Raw genomic sequence first — 12,562 nt, 5'->3', positions numbered from 1 at the left:
GGTCCCGAGGCTCAGGTTCGCTCGTGGGGTGCTGCCCAGGGGCTCTCTGCAGTGGCAGCAACCAGGAAGTCCTGTGCCGCCCCTTCCGGGAGTTTCAGTGCACCAGGGTTCCAGATGGTCTTTGGCTTTTTCCTCTGGCGTCCGAGATGTGTGTGCAGGGAGCAGTCTCTTCTGGTTTCCCAGGCTTGTCTGCCTCTCTGAAGGTTTAGCTCTCCCTCCCACGGGATTTGGGTGCAGAGAACTGTTTATCCGGTCTGTTTCCTTCAGGGTCCGGCGGTGTCTCTGCCAGGGGTCCTGCCGCTCCTGGGCCCTACCCCACGGGAGCCCAGAGGCCTTATACAGTTTCCTCTTGGGCTAGGGATGTGGGCAGGGGTGAGCAGTGTTGGTGGTCTCTTCCGCTCTGCAGCCTCAGGAGTGCCCACCTGACCAGGCGGTTGGGTCTCTCTCTCACCGGGTCTGGGAGCAGAGAGCTGCTGCGGGCCGGGATCCGCGGGTGTGGGACTTCCGGTAAACACAGAATGTGCCTGGTCCTAGAGAAATTCTGCTTCCGTGTGTCCCAAGCTCACCAGGCAGCTTTCTTGCAGCAGAAAATTTGGTCTTACCTGTGGTCCCGAGGCTCAGGTTCGCTCGTGGGGTGCTGCCCAGGGGCTCTCTGCAGCGGCAGCAACCAGGAAGCTTCTTTTGTTTTCTTAAAGTTTAATTTTATTTTCTCATTTAATTTAAATTATTTCCTTGGGATTTATTTATTTATTTGGTTTTATATTGATACTACATTAAAGAGTCTGAACATGAGGCAAGGAAATGTGTTGGCTTGATATTAAGAAACAGAATTGGAACTCCAAGTGTGGCAGGCTCTTAATAGTCATTCCTTCAGTCTCTGCTCCAAACTTTGTCTCCATATCTGTCCATATAAATATTTTGTATCTAGCCCATAGACATACAGCCACCAAATGCAGACAATATTGCTGATACCAAGAAGTGCATGCTTACAGGAGTCTGATACACAAGTCTCCTGAGAGGCTCTGCCAGAGAATAACAAATAGAGAGGCAGATGCTCGCAGCCAACCACTGAGCCAAGAATGGAGCCCCCACTGGAGGAGTTAGATAAGGACTCAAGGAGCTAAAGAGGTTTGCAACCCCATAAGAACAACAACACCAATGAATCAGAATTTCCAGGGACTAAACCACTACCCAAATTGTACACATGGACAGACCCAAGGCTCCAGCTGCATATGTAGCAGAGGATGTCCTTATTGGGCTGCAATGGGAGGAGAAGCCCTTGGTCCTGCCAAGGCTGGACCTCCAGTATAAAGAAATGACAAGGAGGGGAGGCAGGAGTTGTTGTGTGGGTGGGGGAGCACTCTCATAGAAGTAGGAAGAGTGGATAAGGGATAGGGTGTTTGCAGAGGAATAACCAGAAAAAGGAATAGCATTTGAAATGTAAATAAATGAATTATCCATTAAAAAATGCAGAAAGAGACTTCTTGGGGTTTTAAACCAAGAGTTCTAAATTTGAATTCTCTGACTTCCATCTGTCTACAGTTTGTAGTCTATGTCCTGTCTTTAGTATTACTATTGTGTGTGTTGCTGACCTGGCCATATTCTCTGTTTTACTGTATCAATTGAACTGTGCAGAAAACATTGTATGGGAAAGGAATGAGGGACTATTTTTCTACAGAAACCTTTAGCAGTGTTTTACAAAAGATGTCACTTAACTGATCTCAACTGGCTTAAAATATCATTTGTAATTCCATGCAGATTTCATCAACTTGTATCCACCTACTACTTTCAATATTTATAGTATATATTTCAAGGCTTTGTTCTATCTACTGCCTATCTTTAACAAATGATTATAACACTATACACACAAACACACCAATACTCACATACTACTCTTGCTTTAGAGAATGAAAGAATATATGATTAAATTAAAAGTATACATTTATCTTAGGTTTCAAAGACTGTTTACACAATAAAACTTGTACTTTATTAAAGCTAGGTGCCTTGTTTTTGCAAAGGCACGTTCAAGTAAAACATGCTGAGTATGTAGTTGGATAGTATATTGATGACTTATATAGGGATCACAAAGTAAATTACTAACTTGGTTGCAAGTTCTGGCAATAGTTCAGTGTCTTCAAAAGGCAAGGGGTATTTTCAGGAAAAAAAGACATTACTAAATTTTATCATCAAGCAGATTTTCAAAACAGCAGTACAGAATCTGTGTGTATCTGGAAAGGCTAAGGATAAGGAGGTCTAATAAGTAACTCTAATGTAATGACATTTCAACTGTTTAAAGTTGGCATTCAGATAGATAAATGGGTAATGTCTTGTTAGCTGGTTTTGGTTTTTGTTTTTGAAATATCTAAAAATAATTTAAAATGTAACTATTTAAAAATAACCTTATAATAATGTATCTATAAAATTTATATGGGCTATTAATAAAATTATTTTATGAAAATATATTTAAAAGGAGCTTAGTTGTTAAGTATCAGAATATTTGATCTCACAGGATTTTATTACACAGAAAGTAATGTTATGAAAAGAAATAATGATATTTTAAGAAAATATTAATGTTAGTCATTACTGATAACTTTTTAAGAAACATTGAAAATCTTTTAAATCTTTTAAAAGTTTGTGATATAGTTCATGAAATTAAATTATTAAATTTAATTTTCAAAAGTAAACTATTTTAAGAAAAACATTGTGCTTAGAATTACAGAGTAGTTAAACAGTTTTTACACATAGGAAGTTCATAGTTGAACAAAAGAGAGATGGAAAATAATAAGCCATATTGTGTAAAGTGATATTCCGTTTAAAGTACCAATATCATTTATAAAGAAATTCCCTTAACATTTGCAGTGTAGCTGGACTAACTGCTAAAATGTCTTCTCTTTTGAATGTGATTTTCCTTTCATTATATTTTTACATTTATGTGTGAAAAACACTACTTCGTATAAAATGTTTCTTATTTGTCTATCATGGTATCCTGCTAATTCTCAATTCAGCCACCATGCTGTTCAAATTACTGTGACTGATTATGAGACTTAATTAACTTGTCAAGAAAAAGATAGTAATTTTCAGTCCATTTTCACTTTTCCATATGGCCAAAAAGGAAAAACATTCTCCTGCTTGCACTGATACATTCATGTGTTACTTTGTAAATGGTGGCAAATTACCCAAACTTACTCTTTGTAAGTTAGGATGAAATCTATAAACATCTGTAGAGAAGTTAAAATAAGCAATACTTTTTTTTTCATAGATTTCCATTGCCAGATTTTAACATTGAGAACATGAAGAAAGTTATACTACTGGTTACTTATGCAAAGAATAAATACTTAATCCTAAGAATGCTATAATCAATTTATAACAAAACAAAACAAAACAAGTGGGTAGGATAAACTCCAAGTAGTTTAAGAGTCAGGCTATCAGCCCAGGCTGAATGGCCAAGAAATAATGCCACCTCTTTTTAAAACTAGTCATTTAATGTGCCTTTTTACCTTGATATAGAAGGAATTGAAGCAAGGTTTCCAGGAAGTCAATCACAACTATCACCTTTAGAGAATTCTCAAGAGTTATAGCACATTTTCTCGTAATTAACCTATACATTGACTTCTTTTATTTGCTCTCAAATATTTTCTGAAAAAAGGGAAGCTGTGTGCTACACTGGTTGAATGATACAACTAGTGAGAAAACAAATCTAAAATGAATGTCTTCATCAAGAATACTTGTGTTGGATAGTAATAGAACTTACACTTCCTGGAGATTTATAATCATTATTTTGGAAAAAAATCACAATTTCAATAAATAGCAAGACATAAGTAAATTTTAAAACCTATTTTTAATTTTCATGAAATAGAATATAATATTAAATAGTTATGTAAGAATGTATTTTCCTTACCTTAAGTTATTGTGTAAACCTCTGAATTACTATAAATTATCACGAATGTGGGAAAGCAAAAATGTAAGATAGATTTTATATCATAAATATAAGAACCCTTCAACCCCGGCTGGGGATTTAGCTCAGCGGTAGAGCGCTTACCTAGGAAGCGCAAGGCCCTGGGTTCGGTCCCCAGCTCCGAAAAAAAAGAACCAAGAACCCTTCAACCACTGAACCAAGAGAATTGGTGCTGACATGTCAATTTCTTCACACTTAAGTTTAAAAAATACCACAAATAAACAAACAAACAAAAAAAACCAAAAAACCCAAGGCTTGAAGCTGGCCATTAACATGACTTTCATCAGAGATCCTTCCTGTTTCTTGTTTTTACTTATCCAATTTTCATGTTTCCTTTAATTATATCCAAATAAGGCACTTTATGTCAAACTCTTATGAAAGAGTAAATATTTGAGGAAAACCAAAGCAAAGTGGTAATGTATAGACAAGTCGATTAACTATTCCTCTCTTTGATAGGTTAGAGAGATCAAACTGTTTTGCTTTTTTTTGTTTGTTTGTTTTGTTGTTCTGTTTTCTTTTTCTTTACTGGATACAGAAATACCAAGTTTATAACTCAATAAAAATGCTTTATTTCTCTCCCACTAACTATATACAGTGACTGCTGTAAGACCTGAAGTGGCCTTACCTCAGGAGAGCAACCCACAGAACACAACTTGAGAGATCCCTGCAATGGCAAGAAGTTTAATGATCCATGTATGTGGGGTGCTCATCCATGCACGAGAGGTAACCCCAAACCCAAACGCACACATCTTTTATTCCTTAGAGTGGGCAAACTTCAGCAACATGGTTAACTGTCCTATTCTCATTGGTGGAACACAGGACAAAGGACCTTTCCAGGTATTGGCTGGCCTGCTAAAGGGGCTGTTCTTGGCCTAGTTAGTCACTTTCCTCATATAGCCTTGCACCTGGCCTTGGAAAATCCTTGGGAAAGGGCTAAGTTGGCAAGTCCCTTAGACTCGGGGAGGAACTGGATAGTCGGGCAGGGTCAGGATGATATCTTGTGCTTTTTCTCAGGATTTAACACAGGGAGGGTTGGGGGTCTTTCTGAAAACAGATATCTTTGTATTGTCCTAACTTAACTCGGTCAGAATAGTCTGGTCATTCTTGACTACTAAAACATTGTCATATCATTAGGCAACCTGATGTCAGATATATTTCTCAAAAACTTGTTTTTACAACTTTGTTTTTCACATCTATGAAACTTTATTTCTTCATGACTACAAAGAATTTTGATTACATTATAATATCTTCAAGTTCATCCACTTCTGCTATATTCATTCCTTTTTCCTTTCTTTTTCAGTGTGTTACTTGTAATTTTCACCTTCAATTTTATTTTTTGTAAGGTTTTCTCCACCCCATTTTCAGAAAGCAGCAAAACCCTTATGAGAATTTAATTATTGTCCATAGCAGTGTTCAATATTAGCATCTAATAATTTGAATTTCTCACAAATACATGTCAAAATACTGGGTATTACATAGAATTTTGCCAAACACAAATGAAAATCTGTTATGTTTGTTATGTGGACATTTCTGACATCCTATGAACGTTTCATGGATTGAATTCTTGACAAAGTAGCAGCAGAATGTCAAAGAAATATAAAAAAATAGTTTGCCTATAAAACATAAAAAATAGCATGTCTTTCTATTTTGGATTTTTTACAATAAAATACATGGTATCTATATATCCAATTAATCACAGAATGTAGGTAACTAGTAAGGGACAAGTTGTACATATGGAGAATATTTATTAAAGAAGTGGAACAAGAGTGTAGTGTTACATACCGATAAATGGGAAGCTAATATAAGAGCAAGAAATGGGGATAGGGATGGAAGAGCAGGGTAAAGGAGAGAAAATAGGGATGGCCAACTAATTGCAAAGGGTATTTGGAAGACCAAATAGAAAACACTACTGTAGACTAGACATCTTATGTCACCAAGAAAAACCTCCAATGAATAGGCTACATCTTGATGCTTTCTTGGTCACAGGGGTATCAGGGAACTAGAAAAACTGCATAGAGTTAATATTATTGGTTGTTTTGCATAATGCACAGTAAGGCCCTATTGCTAAAGAAAGCAAATACCCACAAGGAAACTGATCTACTGTCTAGTTAGATGCTTTACCCCTACTGATTAGTATACATGGTATTTGTTGCTTTCCATACCCGATGTTAAGGTCCTATTGCTGAAAAAAGTAATCATTTATGCCATTGAAGACAGGGAAGTTGAGCTAGTTCCTAACTGTCAACTAGATGGTATACTCATACTGTCCATGGTACTCGATGGTATTCTTCATGCTAACAATGGGTAATGCTAATAATCAGTATTGCCAAAATACAAACAAAGAGACTGACAACAGCAGCATACTTGTAAAATAAACCAATGTAATAGCTGCATAAATGTTCTGGGAACAACCATCATTTTTTTTATTGGATTTAAGGCTCATGGTATGAGATGTAGCCAATTCCTGACACTAGTAAAGTGGCTAAGAACCTAAAATTATATATGTCAGGTCCTGGGAGAAAAACGGATACTATCATTCTGCTAAGGAGGCATAGCTATAAATTGACTTATCTTGCCAATAAATCAGAACATTGTTCAATATTTATCTGAGAAGCTTCTTTTTGCAGTATATGATACAATAGAAAACAGAGAGAACCATGAGTGGAAAATTTTCAGAGTTAGAAACTTTGAAGCAATTGGTACTAAATGTATATTTTCATATTCCCCTCAACACAAACACACACACACACACACACACACACACACACACACACAGAGAGAGAGAGAGAGAGAGAGAGAGAGAGAGACAGACAGACAGACAGACAGACAGACAGAGAGAGAAACAAGTGCCTGCAAACTAAGGCTAGTAGATGTGCATGAAAAAGAATAAGGACAACAATGCCAACCAAGCAGAGCTTCCAGGGACTAAACCACTACCCAAAGACTATACATGGACTGAACCAGGGCTCCAACTGCATATGTAGCAGAGAATAGCCTTGTTGGGGCACCAGTGGAATGAGAAGCCCTTGGTCCTGCCAAGGTTGGACCCCCCCCCCAGTGCAGGGGAATATGGGGCATGGTAAGGGGGATGGATGGGAGGAATACCCGTATGGGAGAGGGAGAGGGGATGGAGGGCTTATGGACAGGAAACCAGGAAAGGGAATAACATTTGAAATGTAAGTAAAGAAATATATCTAATTAAAAAAAAATAAAAAGAATGTGGAGACACAAATCCTGTGAGGAAGAGAGCTGAACACGCAGGAGTACAGACATCCTGAGACTGCAGGATAGACTGCCACTTCTGCACACCTCTTCCCACATCCCTGGTTAAAGGGGAAACTGCACAGTGCCTCTGGACACAGGAATATAGGAACAGTAAGGTGCCAGTACCTTTGCTTCTGTTCTGCGCCCAGGACTGAACTGAACTGGCCTAACAGTTCCCTGAACCCAAATCTGTGGGGGAGAGAGTTGGACCCTAAGAAGTGAGGACACTCCTGAAAAGATGGTGGAGACTACCCTCTGCCCACATTCCAGACCCAAGAGGGAATTGCCTAGTGCCAACTGTTCCCCCATGGGTGCAATGACCTAGGAGCAACCAGGGATAGGACCAAACTGATTCTGGCCAGAGCCTAGAGCTGAGAGACAGTCACCAGGGGCACCTACACCCCTGAAATCAGAGCACCTATTCGCAGAAAAGGCTGAAGGAAAACAGTTCTACAGGAGTGCTGACACAGAGTCTCAGAGCAAGGTCAAGTCACTCTCAGAAACAGGAAGACAAGCAAACACCAGAGACAACACAATGGCTAGAGGCAAGAACAGAAAACTAAGCAACAGAAGCCAAGACTACTTAGCATCATCAGAGTGCAGTTCTCCCACCAAAGAAAATAATGGATATCCAAACACAACGGAAAGGCAAGATTTAGATTTGAAATCACATTTTGTGATAATGATTGGGGACTTTAAGGACATAAAGAACTCCCTTAAAGAAATGCAGCAAAGCACAAGTAAACAAGTAGAAGCCATTAGAGAGGAAACACAAAAATCCCTGAAAGAATTACAGGAAAACACAGCCAAAAAGGTGAAAGAATTAAACAAAACTGTTCAGGATTTTAAAATGTAAATAGAAACAATAAAGAAAGCAGAAAGGGAAACAACCCTAGATATAGAAAACCTAAGGAAGACACAAGGAGACGTAGATACAAGCACCGCCAAAGAATACAAGAGATAAAAGAGAGAATCTCAGGGGCAGAAGATACCATAGAAAATATCAAAACAACTTTCAATGATAATGTAAAATGCAAAAAGCTCCTAGCCAAAGGAAATCCAGGACACAATGAGAAGATTAAACCTAAGGATAACAGGTATAGAAGAAAGTGAAGACTCCCAACTTAAATGGTTAGTAAATATATTCATCAAAATTATAGAAGAAATCTTCCCTAACCTAAAGAAAGAGATGCCAATAAGCATGCAAGAAGCGTACAGAACTCCAAATAGATTGGACCAGGAGAAATACTTCCCGTCACATAATAGTTAAAACACCAAATGCACAAAACAAAGAAAGAATATTAAAAGCAGTAAGGGAAAATGGTCAAGTGATATATAAAGGCAGACCTGTAAGAATTACAACAGACTATTCACCAGAGTCTATGAAAGCCAGAAGATCCTGAACAGACCCTAAGAGAACAAATTGCTAGCCCACATTACTGTATCCAGAAAAACTCTCAATTAACATAGATGGAGAAACCAAGATATTCTATGACAAAATGAAATTTACATAATATCTTTCTAAAAACCGAGCCCTGTGAAAGGATAATAGTTGAAAACTCCAACACAAGGAGACAAACTACACCACACAAAGCAAGGATATAATTTCTTTGCAATGAAACCAAAAGAGAGACACATAAACAAAATTCCAACTCTAACAATGAAAATAACAGAAATCTACAATCACTATTACTTAATATCTCTCAACATCAACAAACTCAATTCCCCCAAAAAAAGACATAGACTAACAGACTGGATACCTAAAGAGGACCCAGCATTTTGCTGCATGCAGGAAATAGAGCTCAGATACAAAGACAGAAACTACCTAAGAGTAAACGGCTGGAAAACAACTTTCCAAGAAAATGGCCCAAGATAAAAAGGTGGAATTGCCATTCTAATATTAAATAAAATTGACTTTTAACCAATAGTCATTAAAAAAGAAAAGTAAGGACCCTTGATATTCATCAAAGGAAAATCCATCAACATGAACTTTCAATCCTAAATATCTATGCTCCAAATGCAAGGGCACCTACATTCAGAAAAGAAACCTTACTAAAGCTCAAAGCACACATTATACCTCACACAATAATAATAAGAGATTTCAACACCCCAATTTCATCAATGGACAGATCATGGAAACAGAAATTAAACAGACACATAGAGAAACTAAAAGAAGTTATGAGCCAAATGCATTTAACAGATATTTATAGAACATTCCATCCTAAAATAAAAGGATATACCTTCTTCTCAGAACCTCATGGTATGTTCTCCAAAATTGTCCAAATAATCTGTCACAAAACTGGCCTCAACAGATACAGGAAAATAAAAATAATCCCATGTATCCTCTCAGATCACCACGGACAAAGAGTCGTCTTCAATAGCAAAAATAATGACAGAAAGCCCACATATACATGGAAGTTGAAAACGCTCTACTTAATGACAACTTGGTCAAGGAAGAAAGAAAGAAAGAAAGAAATTAAAGACATCTTAGAATTTAATGAAAATGAAGATCCAACATACCCAAACCTATGGGACACAATGAAAGCAGTGCTAAGAGGAAAACTCATAGTTCTGAGTGCCTTGAAAAGAAACAGGAGAGAGCATATATCAGCAGCTTGACAGCACACCTAAAAGCTCTAGAACAAAAAGAAGTAAATAAACCCAAGGGGAGTAGAAGGCAGGAAATAATCAATCTCAGGGCTGAAATCAACCAAGTAGAAATGAAAAGGATTATACAAATAATCAACAAAACCAGAAGCCAGTTCATTGAAAAAATCAATAAGAGAGATAAACCCTTAGCTAGACTAACCAGAGGTCATAGAGAGTGCATCCAAATTAACAAAATCAAAAAAGAAAGGGGAGACATAACAACCAAATCTGAAGAAATTAAAAAAATCATCAGGTCCTACTACAAAAGCCTATATTCAGCAAAACAGGAAAATCTGGAGAAAATAGACAATTTTCTAGACAGATACCAGGTACCAAAGTTAAATCAGGAACAAATAAATCTTCTAAACAACCACAAAATTCCTAACTAAATACAAGGAGTTCTTAAAAGTCTCCCAAGCAAAAAGAGTCCAGGACCAGATAGGTTTAGTGCAGAATTCTATCAGAACTTCATAGAAGACCTCATACCAATACTATCCAAACTATTTGACAAAATTGAAACAGAAGGAGCACTACTGAATTCCTTCTATGAAGCCACAATTACTCTTATACCAAAATCACACAAAGAACCAACAAAGAAAGAGAACTTCAGACCAATTTCCCTTATGAATATTGATGCAAAAATATTCAATAAAATTCTTGCAAACCGAATCTGAGAACACTTCAAAACAATCATCCATCATGATTAAGTAGGATTTATCTCAGGGATGCAGGGAAGGTGTAATATATGTAAATCCATCGATGTAATCCATTATATAAACAAACTCAAAGGTAAGAACCACATGATTATTTCATTAGATGCTGAGAAAGCATTTGACAAAATACAATACCCCTTTATGATAAGAGTCCTGGAAAGATCAGGAATGCAAGGCCGTTATCTAAACATAGTAAAAGGAATATAAAGCAAACCAGTAGCTAACATCAAACTAAATGGAAAGAAACTTGAATCAATCCCACTAAAATCAGGGACTAGACAAAGCTGACCACTCTATCACTACTTATTCAATACAGTACTCGATGCCCTAGCCAGAACAATCAGAGAGCGAAAAGAGATCAAAGGAATACAAATTAGAAGGGAAGAAATCAAATCACTATTTGCAGATGATATGATAATATACTTAAGTGACTCCAAAAGTTCCACCAGAGAACTGCTTATCCTGATAAACAATATCAGCAATGTGTCTGGGTGTAAAGTCAAGTCAAACAAATCAGTAATTTTCCTCTACTCAAAGGATAAACAGGCTGAGAAACAAATTAGGGAAATAAAACCGTTCACAATAGTCCCAAATAATATAAAATATCTTTGTGTGACTTTAACCAAGCAAGCAAAAGATCTGTATGACAAGAACTTCAAGTCTCTGAAGAAAGAAGTTAAGGAAGATCTCAGAAGATGGAAAGATCTCCCATGCTCATGGATTGGTAGGATCAATATAGTAAAGTTGGCCATTTTGCCAAAAGCAATGTACAGATTCAATGCAATCCCCATCCAAATTCCTACGCAATTCTTTATAGAGATAGAACAAGCAATTTGCAAATTCATTTGAAATAACAAAAATCCCAGAATAATGAAGACTACACTCACCAATAAAAGAACTTCTTGGGAAATCACCATCCCAGACTTCAAGCTGTATTACAGAGCAATAGTCATAAAAACTGTATGGTATTGGTACAGAGACAGGAAATAGATCAGTGTAACAGAACTGAAGACCCAGAAATGAACCCACACACCTATGGTCACTTGATATTTGACAAAGGAACTAAAACAATCCAATGGAAGAAAGATAGCATTTTCAACAAATGGTCCTGGTTCAACTGGAGGTCAGCATGTAGAAGAATGCATATTGATACATACTTATCACCCTGTACAAAGCTTAAGTCCAAGTGGATCAAGGACCTCCACATCAAACCAGATACTCTCAAACTAATAGAAGAAAAACTGGGGAAGAGTCCCGAACACATGGGCACTGGGGAAAATTTACTGAACAAAACACTAATGGCTTATGCTCTAAGGTCAACAGTAGACAGATGGTACCTCATAAAACTGCAAAGCTTCAGTAAGTCAAAAGACACTGTCATTAGGACAAAACAGCAAACAACAGATTGGGAAAAGATCTTTACCAATCCTACATCTGATAGAGGGCTTACATCCAAAATATACAAAGAACTCAGGAAGTTAGACTCCAGAGACCCAAGTAACCCTATTAAAATGGGGTACAGAGCTAAACAAAGAATTCTCAGCTGAGGAATATTGAATAGGCCAAAAAGCACCTAAAGAAATATTCAACATCCTTAGTCATCAGGGAAATGCATGTCAAAACAACAACAACCCTGAGATTCCACATCACACCATTCAGAATAGCTAAGATCAAAAACCCATGTGACAGCAGATGCTTGTGAGGATGTGGAGAAAGAGGAACACTCCTCCATTTTTGGTGGGATTGCAAACTGGTACAACCACTCTGGAATTCAGTCTGTGGGTTCCTCAGAAAATTGGACATTGCACTACCTGAGAACCCAGCTCTACCTTTCCTGGGCATATACCCAAAAGATGCTCAAAAGTTCAAGAAAGACACATGCTCCACTATGTTCATAGCAGACTTATTTTTAATAGCCAGAAGCTGGAAAGAACCCAAATGCCCTTCAACAGAGGAATGGATTCATAAAATGTGGTATTTC

This window comes from Rattus norvegicus, chromosome X (assembly GCF_021556685.1).
Source record: "Rattus norvegicus strain SHRSP/BbbUtx chromosome X, alternate assembly SHRSP_T2T, whole genome shotgun sequence".
In the NCBI taxonomy this organism is placed as follows: Eukaryota; Metazoa; Chordata; class Mammalia; order Rodentia; family Muridae; genus Rattus; species Rattus norvegicus.
The sequence above is the reverse complement of the archived record's forward strand: the minus strand, read 5'-3'. Positions refer to the sequence as shown.